This window comes from Syngnathus acus, chromosome 6 (genome assembly GCF_901709675.1).
Source record: "Syngnathus acus chromosome 6, fSynAcu1.2, whole genome shotgun sequence".
Taxonomy (NCBI): Eukaryota; Metazoa; Chordata; class Actinopteri; order Syngnathiformes; family Syngnathidae; genus Syngnathus; species Syngnathus acus.
Window position 1 is genome coordinate 17,536,089 of NC_051092.1, and position 17,063 is coordinate 17,553,151.

The 17,063-nt window shown below is 47.2% G+C and overlaps 1 protein-coding gene across 1 annotated transcript in view; it reads left to right on the top strand.

Annotated features, from left to right (window-relative positions):
- Positions 1-17,063, top strand: part of LOC119124049 — a 793,622-nt gene that overhangs the window by 715,667 nt on the left and 60,892 nt on the right. The window lies entirely within an intron of this gene.

Sequence of the window (17,063 nt, forward strand, 5' to 3'; positions counted from 1 at the left end):
GGCCTTTGGCTCATTTGCATTGTTGGGTCTGGTGTCTTTCAGCTTCTTCTTCACATTACCCCACAAATTATCTATGGGGTTCAGGTCAGGGGAATTGAGGACAGAAATGCCATGGTCAGTACACCATTTACTGGTGGTTTTGTCACTGTGGGCAGGTGCCAGATCATGCTGGAAAATGAAATCATCATCTCCATAGAGGTTTTCAGCAGACGGAAGCATGTAGTGCTCTAAAATCTCCATTTACTTTGGACTTGATGAAACACAGTGGACCAACACCAGCAGCTGACATGGCTCCCCAAACCATCGCTGACTGTGGGAACTTCACACTGGATTTCAAGCAACTTGGATTTTGCTTCTCTCCAGCCTTTCTCCAGACTCTGGCGCCTTGACTTCCAAATGAAATACAAAACTTGCTTTTGTCTGAAAAGAGGACTTTGGACCACTCTGCAACTGTCCAGTGCTTCTTTTCCATAGCCCAAGTCAGACGCTTCTTCCGTTGTCTTGAGTTCAAAAGTGGCTTGACCATGGGAATACGGCTATTGTAGCCCATTTCCCGGACGCGTCTGTGAACAGTGGCTTTTGATACCTGGACTCCAGCTTCAGTCCACTGTCTTTGAAGCGCCCCCAAATTCTGGAAGCGACTCTTCTTCACAATGCTGTTAAGGCTGCGGTCATCTCTCTTGGTTGTGCAGCGTTTCCTGCCACATTTCCCCCTTCCAACAGACTTTTTGTGGATGTTTTTTAAACTGCACTCTGTGAACAGCTTGCTCTTTGAGAAATTTCTTTTTGTGTCTTACCCTCCTGATGGAGGGCGTCAATGATGAACAGCAGTCAGATCAGCAGTCTTCCCCATACTTGTGATTTAGTTTACTGAATCAACCTGAGTGTTTTTCAAGGCTCAGGAAACCCTTGCAGGTGTTTCGAGTTAATTAGACCATTCAAGTGATTAGTTGAATACCCTACTAGTATATTTTTTCATGATATTCTAATATTTTGAGATAGGATATTTGAGTTTTCTTAAGCTGTATGCCATAATTAGCAATATTAAACTAATAAAAGGCTTGCAGTATTTCAGTTGATTTGTAATGAATCCAGAATAAACGACATTTTTGGTTTTTTATTCGCAATACAGAAAATAAAAAACGTTATCACAATATTCTAATTTTCTGAGACAGTCCTGTATATACCGTATTGGCCTGAATATAAGAAAGTTTTTTGCATTGAAATAAGACTGAAAAAGTGGGGGTCGTCTTACATTTGGGGTCTAGACATTATACCCATTCACTTGTGCGCAGCGGTAAGTTAAAGGTTGCTGGTATCGACTGAGTATGTTGCTGTGATCGTGTGTGTCTTTGACACAAAGTGAGTATATACTAGGGGTGTAAATCGCGGGTTTTGTCGCGATACGATATCATATCGATACAAAGAATCACGATACGATATTTGCCAATATCTTAAAGCCTGCTGTGATTCATTCACGATACATCACGATATAGTGCTCCACGATCGATATTTTTTTTTTTAAATAAAAAATATAGAACAATATCCTGATTTATAACAATTCATACGCAAAATCAACAAGGTACTGCAAACTCTTTATTTAGGAAATTACAAGAGTATTGTAGTATACAAAGTGCTTATTTTAACACTGAACTTTATCAAATTCCTATATTTTTTCTCATATAAGTAAAGAAAAATTATTTTTTTGTAATACCATTAACTTTAAAGTGCATTACTGAATTATTTATTTACAATAATTTTGATTGTCCGTTGAGCCATCTTTTCTTTGGAATCCAAAGTGCTTCCAAACGAATGACTTGAAGCCCAAAGGGGAGCGAATTTCCTCGTCTTCTTGGACACTAGCCATAGCACCAGCCCAGGAGCCGCGTAGTTGTCGGCTCCCCTTTCACGTGCCTGCTCTGCTCACAACACAACACGCCGCGTACTGCTCCCGGAAAGAGGAAGCAAGCAACAATGAACTGGATTTCAAAATAAAGTCGCGTCTAATGTCCGAGGTCAAGCACGGCGATATAAATCGATGTTTACGTTTAGCATCGATGCCAATAAATCGTAGAGCATTATATCGATTAATCGATGTGTATCGATGAATCGTTACACCCCTAGTATATACATTTCATTGTTACTACTGTCCACTGTTGTGCCGTTTGTCCGATCGCGGTTTGCTTCGTGTGCGCGCCGTTTGATTGACAGCTCCGGCGTGCTCTTTTAAGTTTGCCTCGCATCGTACGAGTAGCCGTTACGCAGCGGCACGGCTACTAACGGTCGCCAGCAAATGTATTTTGTTGTCTCGATGACTTATGTTTGGTGTGTTGCCGAGAGTATTTCCTTTATGGTTATTTAGTATAGCGGAACCATTACGCGCATTCAGTTATGTAATGTGTGCCGTCTATTAGTGTTGTGTGACGTCAGAAGTTGAGCGTTGACTTACGTGCTGTATTTCTGTCTGTTGCAGAACCACGTCTTCCGTCCTGTGTTCTGACCGACACCCGGGGGCGAAAAGTGGATAACCATCCGATCCAACCCCGTATACAGTCCTCAGGCTTCCCAACAATAGCGGTAGCAGTTTGCATTATTTTATTGCAATGTTTTTCCTGATTCAGATTTGTTTCAAGTTACAGTTAGACTTCACTTTTATGGTTCATGCAGTTATTGCAATTTTGTTGTTTTATCACAGTAGATTGGTTTATTTACATTTCAAAAACCAGAAGCCATTCATTTACAAATGATTGTACTTTAGTTTACATTTTTAAATATTCAAATATTAAGATGTGATAGACAGTTTTTGCATGATTTAAATGAAGCAAAATAACATGCTTTTTCTCGAATATATATATATATATACTATATATATATATATATATATATATATAGTATATATATATATATATATATATATATATATATATACATTTATATATATATATATATATATATATACTATATCCCTCTGTGAGTTTGCGTGTCCCAATGATCCTAGGAGCCATGTTGTCTGGGGCTTCCCGGGTCACCCATGGGAAAAGGGTCCTCGGTGAGGGGCAAGACAAAGCACAGTTAAAAAAGCCCCTTATGATGAAAAAAATATATGGTCACGGATTTCCCTCGCCCGAACGTGGGTCACCGGGGCCCCCCTCTGGAGCCAGGCCTGGAGGTGAGGCTCGAAGGCGAGCGTCTGGTGGCCGGGCCTTCGCCCATGGGGCCCGGCCGGACACAGCCCAAAAAGAAAAGGTGGGTCCCCCTTTCCATGGGCTCACCACCTGTGGGAGGGGCCAAAGGGGTCGGGTGTTTTGTGAGTTGGGCGGCGGCCAAAGGCAGGGACCTTGGCAGTCCGATCCCTGGCTACAGAAGCTGGCTCTTGGGACATGGAATGTCACCTCTCTGGCTGGAAAGGAGCCCGAGCTGGTGTGCGAGGCAGAAAAGTTCCGACTAGATATAGTCGGACTTGCCTCCACACACAGTTTGGGTTCCGGTACAAGCCCTCTCGAGAAGGGCTGGACTCTCTTCCACTCTGGAGTTGCCCACGGTGAGAGGCGTCGGGCAGGTGTGGGTATACTTATTGCCCCCCAGCTGGGCGCCTGCACATTGGGGTTCACCCCGGTGAACGAGAGGGTAGCCTCCCTCCGCCTTTGGGTGGGGGGACAGGTCCTGACTGTTGTTTGTGTCTATGCACCAAACAGCAGCTCAGAGTACCCACCCTTTTTTGAGTGCTGGAGAGTGCTCCTTCTGGGGACTTTATCGTTCTACTGGGTGACTTCAATGCTCACGAGGGCAATGACAGTGAGACCTGGAGGGGCGTGATTGGGAGGAATGGCCCCCCCGATCTGAACCCGAACGGTGTTCTATTATTGGAATTCTGTGCTCGACACGGATTGTCAATAATGAACACCATGTTCAAGCATAAGGGTGTACATGTGTGCGCTTGGCACCAGGACACCCTAGGCTGCAGTTCGATGATCGACTTTGTAATCGTGTCATCGGATTTGCGACCGCAAGTTTTGGACACTCGGGTGAGGAGAGGGGCGGAGCCTTCAACTGGTGGTAGGTTGGCTCCGATGGTGGGGGAAGATGCTGGTCCAACCTGGCAGGCCCAAACGTACTGTGAGGGTCTGCTGGGACCGTCTGGCAGAATCCCCTGTCAGGAAGAGCTTCAACTCCCACCTCCGGCAGAGCTTTTCTCACTGTCCCGGAGGAGGCGGGGGACATTGAGTCCGAGTGGACCATGTTCCACGCCTCCATTGTTGAGGCAGCTGACCGGAGCTGTGGCCGTAAGGTCGTTTGTTCCTGTCGTGGCGGCAATCCCTGAACCCGCTGGTGGACACTGGTGGCAAGGGATGCCGTCAAGCTGAAGAAGGAGTCCTATCGGGCCGTTTTGGCCTGCGGGACTCCGGAGGCAGCTGACAGGTACCGGATGGCCAATTGGAACGCAGCTTCGGCGGTTCGTGAGGCAAAAACCCGGGCGTGGGTGGAGTTTGGCGAGGCCATGGAGAATGACTTCTGGACGGCTTCGAGGAAATTCTGGTCCACCAGCGGCGTCTCAGGAGGGGGAAGCAGTGCACCGTCAACACTGTTTACAGTGGAGATGGCGTGCTTCTGACCTCAACTCGGGACGTCGTGAGTCGGTGGGGAGAATACTTCGAAGACCTCCTCAATTCCACCTACATGCCTTCCATTGTGGAAGCAGGGCCTGGAGACTCTGAGGCGGATTCTCCAATCTCTGGGGTCGAAAACACTGAGGTAGTTAAAAAACTCCTCGGGGGCAAGGCCGATGAGATCCGCCCGGAGTTCTTAAAGGCTCTGGATGTTGTGGGGCTGTCATAGCTGACACTCCTCTACAACATTGCGTGGACATCAGGGACGGTGCCTCTGGATTGGCAGACTGGGGTGGTGGTTCCCCTCTTTAAGAAGGGGGACGGAGGGTGTGTTCCAATTACCGGGGAATCACACTCCTCAGCCTCCCTAGTAAGGTCTATTCAGGGGTGCTGGAGAAGAGGGTCCGTCAGGAGGTCGAACCTCGGATTCAGGAGGAGCAGTGTGGCTTTTGTCCTGGCCGTGGAACAGTGGACCAGCTCTACACAATCGGCAGGATCCTCGTGGGGGCATGGGAATTTGCTCAACCAGTCCACATGTGTTTTGTGGACTTGGAGAAGGCGTTCGACCGTGTCCCTCGGGAAGTTCTATGGAGGGTGTTTCAGGAGTACGGGATGCCGGGCCAACTGATAAGGGCGGTTCGGTCCCTGTATCACCGATGCCAGAGTTTGGTCCGCATTTCCGGCAGTAAGTCGGATTCGTTCCCAGTGAGGGCTGGACTCCGCCAAGGCTGCCCTTTGTCACAGATTTTGTTCATAATTTTTATGGACAGAATTTCTAGGCGCAGCCGAGGCGTTGAGGGTGTCCGTTTTGGGGACCTCAGCATCACGTCTCTGCTTTTTGCAGACGATGTGGTGCTGTTGGCTTCTTCAAGCCATGATCTCCAGATGAGGGTCAGCACCTCCAAATCCAAGTCCATGGTCCTCGGTCGGAAAAGGGTGGAATGCCCTCTCCGGATCGGGGATGAGATCCTGCCCCAAGTGCAGGAGTTCAAGTATCTTGGGGTCTTGTTCACGAGTAAGGGCAGGATGGAGCGCGAGATCGACAGGTGGATCGGTGCAGCGTCGGCAGTAATGCGGACTCTGTCCCGGTCCGTCGTGGTAAATAGAGAGCTGAGCCAAAAGGCAAAGCTCTCAATTTATCAGTCGATCTACACTCCTATCCTTACCTATGGTCACGAGCTATGGGTCATGACCGAAAGAACGAGATCCCGGATACAAGCGGCCGAAATGAGTTTCCTCCGCAGGGTGTCCGAGCTCTCTCGTAGAGATGAGGTGAGAAGCGCGGTCATCCAGGAGAGACTCGGAGTAGAGCCGCTGCTCCTCCACGTTGAGAGGAGCCAGATGAGATGGCTCGGGCATCTCAACAGGATGCCTCCTGGACGCCTCACTGGGGAGGTGTTCCGGGCATGTCCCACCGCTACGAGACCCTGTGGACGACCCAGGACGCGCTGGAGAGACTATGTCTCTCGGCTGGCCTGGGAACGCGTTGGGATCCTCCGGGATGAGCTGGATGAAGTGGCTGGGGGAAAGCAGTCTGGGAGTCCCTCTTAAAGCTGCTGCCCCCCGACCCCGGATAAGCGGAAGAAGATGGATGGATGGATGGATGGATGGATGGATGGATGGATGGATGGATGGATGATTCTTCAGCATTTCAAGGTCTTGGAGTGGCCTAGCCAGTGTTTGTTGTGCATTTGAGATTATGGTCACTATAATATGAACAATAATATTATCAAACCATCTGTGTCACTCCAAATCATTAAATCCATCGATCGAAATCTTCGTCCTTTATGTAAACAACGCCGCGTGTGCACCGTGCCGCTGACGTCGGACTAGTCGTCGGTTGCAGTTCAAATTATTCCACAGGCCCGTATAATTATAAACAACAATTTTATCAAATTATCTCTGTCACTCCAAGTCATTAAATGCATCGATCGAATCCTTCGTCCTTTATGTAAACATCGCCGTGTGTGCGCCGCGCCACGCCGCGCCGCTGACGTCCGTTGCAGTTCAAATTACAGTAATTCCTTGCTACATCGCGATTCGTTTATCGTGGTTTCACTACATCTCAGATTCTTTTTCTCAAATTGAAAAAAAATAAGATTCAAAATAAAACTTTCAAATTGAGGAATTATGGCACGAATGTGTCCCACTCGTCAGCGGAAGGCAGGGAGTGCCCACACAATTGCAGTGCATACACTTGTACCTTTTCATAATTTTTATTTTTATAATAATAAGAGTTCTAAAAACACATTTAAGAGTGTAATACCGTGTTCTAGAAAAATCTTTATATTAATAAAACAGTTCTAAAAACATATTTACAGTATGTACACTTGTACCTTGTTATTAAAATTGTTATAATAATAAAAGCTGTTCTAAAAAGACATTTAGAGTATGTGTTAAGAATTCTCCATGTTATTTGTGTTATTCAGCCGTGCTTTGATTTGAGGTAGGGTGCTTTATTTGGAAGGCCATTTTCAGATGATACCATTTCAAATCATTAAATCTCCTGACTCTGGAAGTCAATGAATGGAACTCATTATCAGTGAGGCTCCAATTATTCCAAAGCCATAGTGCGCCCTCATGCGGTTTAAAGTGAAAATAACATGTAAAGTGATCAACTATACTAGTAAGTAATGTGTTAATGATCAAGTAAAAATTTGTGAATAATTTCACATAAGTCGCTCCTGAGTATAAGTCGCCCCCCCACCCGAACTATGAAAAAAAACGCGACTTATACTCCATATAATACGGTACGTATCTATGGATAAGTCTGATGCTACTTGAGTGGTTGAAAGTAAAAACATACCGTTTTTTTCCGTGTATAATACGCAAAATTTAACTAATTTATTGTCCTAAAATCTGGGGTGCGCATTATACATGGGTACAATTTTTTTTAAATTTTTTTTTTTAATTTAATTTTTTTTTTTTTTTTTTTAAGAAAATCATGGTACTGGTACGAGTATTGATTTATGTATTGTTCTCTTCTTGTCATGTTGTGAAAGAATGTGGGTTGAATAAATACCGAAAGAACAATAGTGTGTTTGTACTGTGCTCTGGTCATTTCGTCAAAGAAGGGATAATAGTCCTCTTCTCTTCTTGACTGACAATGAATGTGATAGTTTAATACAATCAGCAAATAACAAAATGCGTATTACAGGTAATATTTTATTTCACAACACTTTGCCTTGTTCCTTTCGTCTCTGCTGTTCACTTCAAACACGCTCCATACGAACGCAATGCTCTCGTATCAGACGCTTGCTCGATCACCTGCTCGTTTGCTGTCACAATGTACCCTACACAAATCCGAAGCATTTGTTGCGGCTCCGAGTCACGACGAGGGGCAAGTTTTGGTTTCCAAGGGTGTTTTTATTCCTCTTCAACGTCTCTCCCATACAGAGCCGCCTTTTTCACGTCCGCACGTCACTTTCCTCTCTTTTCATCTGATCGCGGTGGTGCCTTTACGGGCAGTCGGAGAAATCAACGCCAAAAAGAAAAAATACATCCAGCCTAGTTAAGACCATACCAAAGACTATAAAAATGGGACCCATTGCCTCCCTGCGTGTGTGACGATCATTGGGACTTTAAAAAAAAAAATAAATAAATAAATAAATAAATTGGGTGCGTATTATACATGGGTACAGGCTTTTTTCCAGCATCAACATGCCATTGTTAGGGTGCGTATTATACATGGGGGCGTATTATACACGGAAAAAAACGGTATTTAGAAATCACAAAATTATCACACCTCAAAAGCACTGCCCAACTTGGGATAAATTTTGCGTTTATGTATAACTTTTTGTATCCCGCAAGGGTTAAAGCTGTTAGATAATAAATTTGATCTTTATGACTGCTTTATTACATTGTTAAGGATAGCTAGGATTGTTTTTGATTCAGAAAGGTGGAAATTTGCACGAGCACCCTCATCCACAGTCACTCACAAGTCAAAGAGCGTGGCTGGACATAGTAGTAGAAAAAGTGGCTGCATTAAAATGACTCAATCCACCTGTCATCTGCATATTGCTTCTCATTTAACAAAAGGTCAATAGAGTTTGATGTGTGGAGACATACGGCAAACGGATCCCTTTGGCTGCCCAATAACATGCCTGACCTAAATTAACGTAACAAAGAACCCCTTCGGCTGCCATCACCTTTACCAGTTTTGCTACCAACAACCTCTTCCCCCTCTGTCTGTGGGCACATTCTCCTCCTTTTTTTTCGCCGAGCAGTGTCCTAATTTCCACCGGCAACCTATTGGGCAACAGCATCAGTGGCAGACGTTGTTAACCCGGGCCACAACCAAAGAAATTCAATTTGCTCTCTGCATGTTTTGGTTGGCTTGTTTGACAGCAAATGATCTTTCTGACACAACCCTCCTCATTTATCTGGGCTTGGGACTAATACTCGGCTGCACACCCCATGGCTGAGTTTTTCGTTGTTCATAGCAGTATTTTGTAATTATATAGCACATCTCAAAGTTGTAAATCTTAAAAATAACTTTGTTACATGAATAAAATTCTCTTCACACCTGAGATGGGTGTTTTTGTTACCTTTTTTAATTCACCTAGCATGCCTGTTGTCGCTAAATTGCATCATATTAGTGATGGAAATCATAGTTCTTTTGAGTGAACTGAATCTGTAGAATCAGTTCATTAAAAAGAATCATTCAAAAGATTCGTTCACCAAATTGTTGCCCCCCCACACACACACATATAGGGGCGGTAACCTCCCAATACACATAGGTACCAAATGGTCAGGTGACGCTTTCCCGCCTTTTCTGGACAGTATAAAACCTTGTGAACTCGAGAAGGAGACTGTTGTTTCATCTGCCGTGCCTCGTGTACTGGCCGCCATTAAACAACCCAAGATCTTGCCAATAAAGAACAAACTCTGTTAGTGTTTACAGATTATCTTGATCGTATGATTATGTAGGAATGTAGACTAGAATTATTAACTTTGTTCAAACCTTTTACGTTTCCTTGACTCTGAAAAGTTTAACCATTCAGTTGTTGAAACTTTCCAAATGGTGTGGAAACATTCTTGCTTAGTTAGTCATCTAAAATGCTCCACTAGTTTCTGTTTCCACGACCTTGTAAAACAATGAGCTGGGACCCTCCGCACTGATTAACCAGTTGCTGAGGTGACCACCAAACATGTCCAATGTCACCCCACCCTGCTTTCTCTCAATAAATACTCTCTTGCAAGAATCCAAAGTCAGACCTCATTCGATCATCGATGTACGCACAGCGACGAATGACTCTCCACTTGCAAGTGCTTAAAAGGGCATACTGTCTCCTGTGTGGTTCTTGCAAAAATAAGTTAGAGTGAGCACCACTCTAACAAACTCTTACCCCACATCTTTGTTTTTCCTGGCTCAACAACGGACATCCCAAAGAACATGCAACACTATAAATCATCTGTGATTTCCATCTACTGTGCCCTGGGAAATTTCCAGGCTTATGATGGTTTTGTAATATCTATTTTACTTTTCCCGTTTAAATATAGCCAGTTTTAAATCATTTTCAGAGCAGGTTTGTTAGCTTTTATTTTGGGGTTAATCCTTGAATTTAATTTAGTTTTATTATTAGTTTTAGGGTGCATTCAGACCAGAAATGTCCTTTTGTTTGGTCCGGACAAAAAGCGTACTTAATTTCTTTCGTTTGGTGCGGTTACAATTCAGACTGTACATTTTGCAAGTGAAGTAAGTACACACATCCACGCTTGTGACGATCTGTGCTCCCATTGGACAGCAATAACCAGTGCGGCACACAGAGCCCAGATCCGCAAATGGAGGAAAACATGCGAGTCTTACGCACTGCGTTCATGCTCTGCATATTGGTGCTGTTGGTTCGGATCTTCGCTGTTTGTATTCACACCTGAAGCGAACCACACAGAGTTCGTTTAGAACAGGGGTCACCAACTCCGGTCCTCAAGGGCGCCAATCCAGCCTGTTTTAGGTGCAGCCCTGCAACAACACACCTGATTCAAATGATCAGCTCATCAGCAAGCTCTATTAAGGCTGATAGCGATCCTGATTATTTGAATCAGGTGTGTTGCAGGGGGGATACATCTAAAACAGGCTGGATTGGCGCCCTTGAGGACCGGAGTTGGTGACCCCTGGTTTAGAAGCAAACCGAGACCACTTGAAAAAGTGGATCTCTGTCCCTTTGTTCAATCCGGACCAGGATTTGTTTACGTGTATTCACACCTGCAGAAAAGGTTTGGACCAGAGTTACAATCGAACCCTGGTCCGTTTAAAGCAGACCAAACAGTCATGTTTGAAGACACCCTTAGTTTTGTATTCATATGGCATATTAGCTAAGTCAAATATAAAAAGAAAACCTCACTAAGTAGTATTCAATCGAACCCTGGTCCGTATTAAGCGGACCAAACAGTCAGGTCTGAATACACCCTAATTCTCAGGGTCGTACTAGGCTTCCCCTAGTGGCGATTCACTTTCACTACAGTACATTTGTTATTTACAGTTGTGTTTCACGTTAGGTAGGACTGTTTTTGGACATTTAGGCATAATTCTTAGTGCAACACTGCCCTTTTGTTGAGACTGTCTGAAAGTAAAAGCTCTAGTTCCAGGTGCACTCCAAGGGTCTGAAGTTGGGCATTTATGCAGATGTTGGCACAACCACCTGCACTGGATACCCTGGCAGTTTGGGCCACTACGACACGGACGCCCAGACCTTCGCTGAGTGGGAAGGTGACCTGCTCAAGTTTGACGGCTGCTCCATGGACGTCACTTTGCTTGAGGAAGGCATGTTCATTGCGTGATCATTCAGGCTACAATTTGAGAGCATTGTTTTCTGCAGCCTTGTGATTAGTTGTGGCCAAATTAGAGAGCGTAGCAGAAATGGCATTTATTTCCCTCTGCCTTAATTCCCTGAGTTGGCTGACAAGATGGCGCTTAGAGCCCCTTAGAGCACGTGTGCTTCACGTGTATTTTGACACCATCTGTGATATGGGCGCGCATGGAGTCATAGATTAACAGGGACGGACGGAGCTGTGTGAAAAAAGCCACCTGGTCTCTTCACGTAAATTTCTCTCAACCACTCGCTCATCTTTTCTTCATCCATCCATCCCTTCGAGTTGGCTTTGATGCCGACGCCGGCTGGAAAGTTTTATTTTGGTAAGGTCTTCCTCTTGAAAATAACCATGGGGGGAAGTTTCTGCCCATTAGCCTGGCAAGCAAGAACTACTGTGAATTCCCATTCCCTGTAGTGCGAACATTTACCGTACGTGCTCCCGTTTTATGCACAGTGCGGTTCACAGGACTATCAAAGGTGAGTGGAACTTCATCCATGTTGATGATGCCAGGGACAAAGCCTTCAGAGCAGGGGATGAGGCTGGCTTGAGAACAGCGAGGGCTGACCTGTCCCGTGGCATCAAAGAAGCGAAAAGGGCATTCTCTTGCAAGATTACCGCCCACTTCGATGACAGCAGGGACGCACGGAGCCTATGGAAGGGCATTCAGACCATCACGGACTACAAGCCCGCGCCGCAGATCTGTGAGGGCAACATCCATAGTGAACAACGATCTGAACCGCTTCTTTGCTCGCTTCGACGCTCAGAACAGCACTTGCCCGCTGAAGACCCCTCCCCCTCCACACGAGCAGCCCCTGTGCCTCTCTGCCGATAGTGTGATGAGGACGCTTGCCGCTATCGACACCCGTAAGGCGGCGGGCCCTGACAACATCCCAGGTCGAGCGCTGAAGGACTGCGCTGGGGAGCTGATGGGTGTCTTCACAGACATCTTTAACATTTCCCTGCAGCAGGCCATCGTCCCATCATGTTTCAAGGCTGCCACCATCGTACCTGTGCCGAAGAAACCTGCTCTGTCCTGCTTCAATGACTACCGCCCCGTGGCACTGACGCCCATCATCAAGAAGTGCTTTGAGCGGATTGTCATGGAGCACATCAGATCCATTCTCCCCCCCCCACCATGGACCCCTTCCAGTTTGCGTACCGAGCCAAACGGTCCTCTGAGGATGCCATCTGCTCTGCCCTCCACTCAGCCCTCACCCATCTGGAGAGAAGGGACTCGTATGTGAGATTGCTGTTTGTGGACTTCAGTTCTGCATTCAACACCATTGTACCACAGCGACTCCTGCAAACTCAACAAGCTGGGCCTCAGTACCTACCTCTGCAACTGGCTACTGGACTTCCTGTCAGAGGCCTCAGGTCGTACGTGTTGGCGCCAAAATCTCCGGCAGCATCACGCTGAGCACGGGGGCCCCCCTAGGCTGCGTGCTCAGTCCGCTGCTCTTCACCCTGCTGACGCATGACTGCACTGCGACTTACAGTAGCAACCGCGTGCTGAAATATGCCGACGACACGACTCTGGTGGGTCTCATCACCGGGGGCGACGAGACTCAATACAGGTCGGAGGTCGACCTTCTGGCCACATGGTGCAGGGACAACAACCTCCTGCTGAACGTCAACAAGACCAAGGAGATTGTTGTTGACTTCCGGAAGGGTCACACCCAACACCTGCCACTGACCATCGACGGTGCTGTGGTGGAGAGAGTGAGCAGCACCAGATTCCTGGTGGTGCACATCAGTGAGGACCTCTCCTGGTCCACCAACACCGCATCACTGATGAAGAAAGCTCAGCGCCGCCTGTACTTCCTGCGGAAAATCAGGCGAGCAAGTGCTCCTCCGGCCGTCATGACTACATTCTACAGTGGCACCATTGAGAGCGTCCTCTCCAGTTGCATCGCTGTTTGGGGTGCTAGCTGCACTGAATACAACATGAAGGCCCTGCAGCGCATAGTGAACACGGCTGGTAAGATTATTGGTGCTTAACTCCCCTCCCTGAAGGACATTTACACCTCCCATGTCACCCGCAAGGCGACTACGATTGTGAGTGATGTGAGTCACCCCGCTCACTCTTTGTTTGATGTTCTGCCCTCTGGGAAGAGGTACAGGAGCCTGCGCTCCCGCACCACCAGACTCTCCAACAGCTTCATACTCCAGGCTGTTAGGATCCTGAACTCTCTCCCCCCTTCTGCGTAGCGTCCTGTACTTTTGCGCTATAGAATAGAATAGATCTTTATTGTCATTGTCACACATGTACAACGAAATTTAAAAAGTGCCAACCGATCAGTGCATGAAATAAAAAAATAAATAGAATAAATAGAATAAAAAGATAAAAAAAATACAAGCTAAAAGCCCACAGAAGAACATACACAGACATAATCATTTTCTTTTAGCGGCATTCAATGTGACTACCGCTGTAGGGTAAAAACTGTTGGCGAATCTGCTAGTCCTTGACCTAATTGATCTGTAGCGTCTGCCTGATGGCAACAGTTCGAAAAGGGAGTGGCCAGGGTGGGAAGTGTCCTTCAGAATGTTCTGTGTTTTTTTGAGACAGCGGGTTCTGTGTAGGTCTTCCAATGTGGGGAGAGGGCAGCCAATGATCTTCTGTGCTGTGTTGATGACCCCTTGGAGCTTTTTCCTCTGAGCAGCAGTGCAGCTGGAGTACCAAACACATATACAGTACGTTAAAGTGCTTTCTATGGAGCAGCGATAGAAGGACACCAGCAGTCTTTGTGTAATGCTGTGCCTCCTCAGCACCCTTAGGAAGTAGAGTCTCTGTAGGGCCTTTTTAAGCATCTCATAGGTGTTCACGCCCCAGGTGAAGTCCTCCTCGATGTGGACTCCCAGGTAGCGGAAGGAGGACACCCTCTCCACACAGACCCCGTTGATGATAACTGGTGGAATGTCCGTTTTATTTTTCATCCTAAAATCAATGGCCAGTTCTTGGGTTTTAGCCGTGTTTAGGAGCAGATTGTTCTCTCCGCACCACTCCGATAGCTGCACCACTTCGTCCCTGTAGACAGACTCATCCCCCTTTGAGATGAGCCCCACCACGGTTGTGTCATCCGCAAATTTCACGATGGTGTTGCTGCGGTGGGCGGGGGTGCATGTATGTGTGTAGAGCGTGTAAAGCAGTGGGCTCAGTACGCAGCCCTGTGGGGAGCCGGTACCAAGACTGAGAGGTGTGGATGTATGACGGCCCACTCTCACCCTCTGGCTGCGACCCGTCAGGAAGCTCTTAATCCACCTGCAAGTATTATGTGGAAGTCCCAGGCCCCCCAGTATGTCCACCAGTCTGTGGGGGAGGATGGTGTTAAAAGCAGAGCTAAAGTCCACGAAGAGCATTCGCACATAGCTCCCCGGCTGCTCCAGGTGGGACAGTGCAGCGTGGAGGGCTGTAGCTACTGCGTCCTCTGTGGATCTATTTGCCCTGTAGGCAAACTGGTGGGGGTCAAAACCTCTGAACAGGAGTGCTGTGATGTGACCCCGTACCAGCTTTTCAAAGCACTTCATCACCACCGGGGTGAGTGCGACTGGCCGGTAGTCATTAAGGCTGGTGATGTGGCGTTTCTTGGGCAGGGGGACTATAGTGGAGGATTTTAAACAGGATGGGACGGTGGACTCGGTAAGGGACTGGTTGAAAATCTTTGTGAAGACTCCAGCCAGCTTATCTGCGCAGTCCTTCAGGACACGCCCAGTGACGCCGTCAAGACCCGCAGCCTTCCTCGAGTTGATGGTCCGCAGCGTGCGCCTCACCTCGTGCTCCTTCACTGTGAGGGTGAAGCTGCTGCGGACTTTGGGATGTGATGTGGCCGCTTCAGGTGGCTTGGACTCGAACCGGGCAAAGAAGGTATTGAGGACCTCTGCCAGTGAGGCGTCCCCTTCAGCAGCTCCGATGGTGGGTCTGTAGTTGGTGAGATGCTGGACTCCCTGCCACACCTGCTTGCTGTTGTTGCTGTCCAGGTGATCCTCAATCCTCTTCTTGTAGGCAAGCTGGGCCTCTCTGATGCCTCTCCTCAGGTTGGCTCTGGCTGTGCTGTAGAGAGCCCCGTCCTCAGACCTGAGGGACAGGGCGGTGTCCCTCTCCTCCAGCAGCCGAAGGACCTCCCGGGTCATCCAGGGCTTCTGGTTGGGGTATATCCGTATAGGTTTGTCCACTGTGACAGTGTCTGTGCAGTGCTTGATATAACACAGAACACTGTCTGTGAACACGTTCAAGTCCCGGTGTTCGAAGATGTCCCAGTTAGTCCTGTCGAAGCAGTCCTGCAACTGCTGAGAGGCGTCATCAGGCCAGGTTTTAACAGTTTTAGTGATGACAGGAGCTGATTTCCTGATGGTGGTATATGCCGGGATTAATAGCAGTGACATGTGGTCAGACTGGCCCAGGTGAGGTAGCTGTTTTGCCCTGTAGCCTAGCTTGATGTTGGAGTAGACCTTGTCCAGAGTGTTAACTCCTCTAGTGGCACATTTGACATGCTGGTGGAAACTAGGGAGTGCTGCTTTCAAATCTACATGATTAAAGTCCCCTGCCATGATGTGGACTGCGTCAGGATATCTGCTCAGCTGGCTGCTAATACTGCCCTGTAATAGTCCAATAGCTAGCTTAGCATTAGCCTCTGGAGGTATGTAAACAACAGTCGTCATGACTACGGTAAATTCACGAGGGAGGTAAAAGGGCCTGCATTTAATAGTCACACACTCCAGGTCCGGGCAGCAGTGACTGTCTACAGTCACCATATTAGTACACCAGTTGTTATTGACGTACATACAGAGCCCCCCCCTTGCTCTTGCCGGAGTTCTCAGTCCTGTCATGACGCTGTGTGGTGTAGCCTGCTAGCTCGATAGCAGAGTCCGGTATGAGTGGATGAAGCCAGGTTTCGGTGATCAGCACCATGCAGCAGTCCTTCGCGGTCTGGTTCACAGACATCTGTAGCCTTAGTTCATCCATCTTGTTAGCAAGAGACCTGGCGTTGGTAAGAAACAGGCTAGGGAGCGGTGGTTTGAACGGCCGCTTCCGTAGCCTGGTTAGCGCGCCGGCCCTGCAGCCTCGTTTTTGCCTCCTCTCTCTGCGCTGCCTTCGCTTTCTCCCAGCGGGGATGGTGATCCAAGGGGAGCCGGGGCGCCTGATGATATCCTCCAGTATGTTTTGCGAGCGGTGAAACTCCGCTGCGACACTCAACTCGCAGCAAACACCTATCCTGAGGAGCTCCTGCCGGTTGTAGGTGGTGTATGATCGACATACAGTGGGTACAAACACTAACAAAAAACAAACAATGCATAGATCGGATTTTTTTCCAGTAATCTTGTTGCAATATGCACGAAAAGTGGCCAGCTTTTCTTGGTAGTCTTTTGCCAGTTGCTGTGAAACAGTAGTTCGTGTGTGGATGGAGAGATTAGACTTAGACTTAGACTTAGACAAACTTTATTGTCATTTTGTCATCACTGGGTGTACACAAAACGAAATTTCGTTGCATACGGCTTTCAACAATGTAGTGGTATTGCGGCTGGTTAAAAAAGTGACATTCTATATAAAAATATGAAATAAGATAAGTATAAAGTACAAAGTGCAGCAGTGATAAAGTATGTAAACAGTGCAGGAGACAAAAACAGTATTTACAAGTGTGCAGAGGA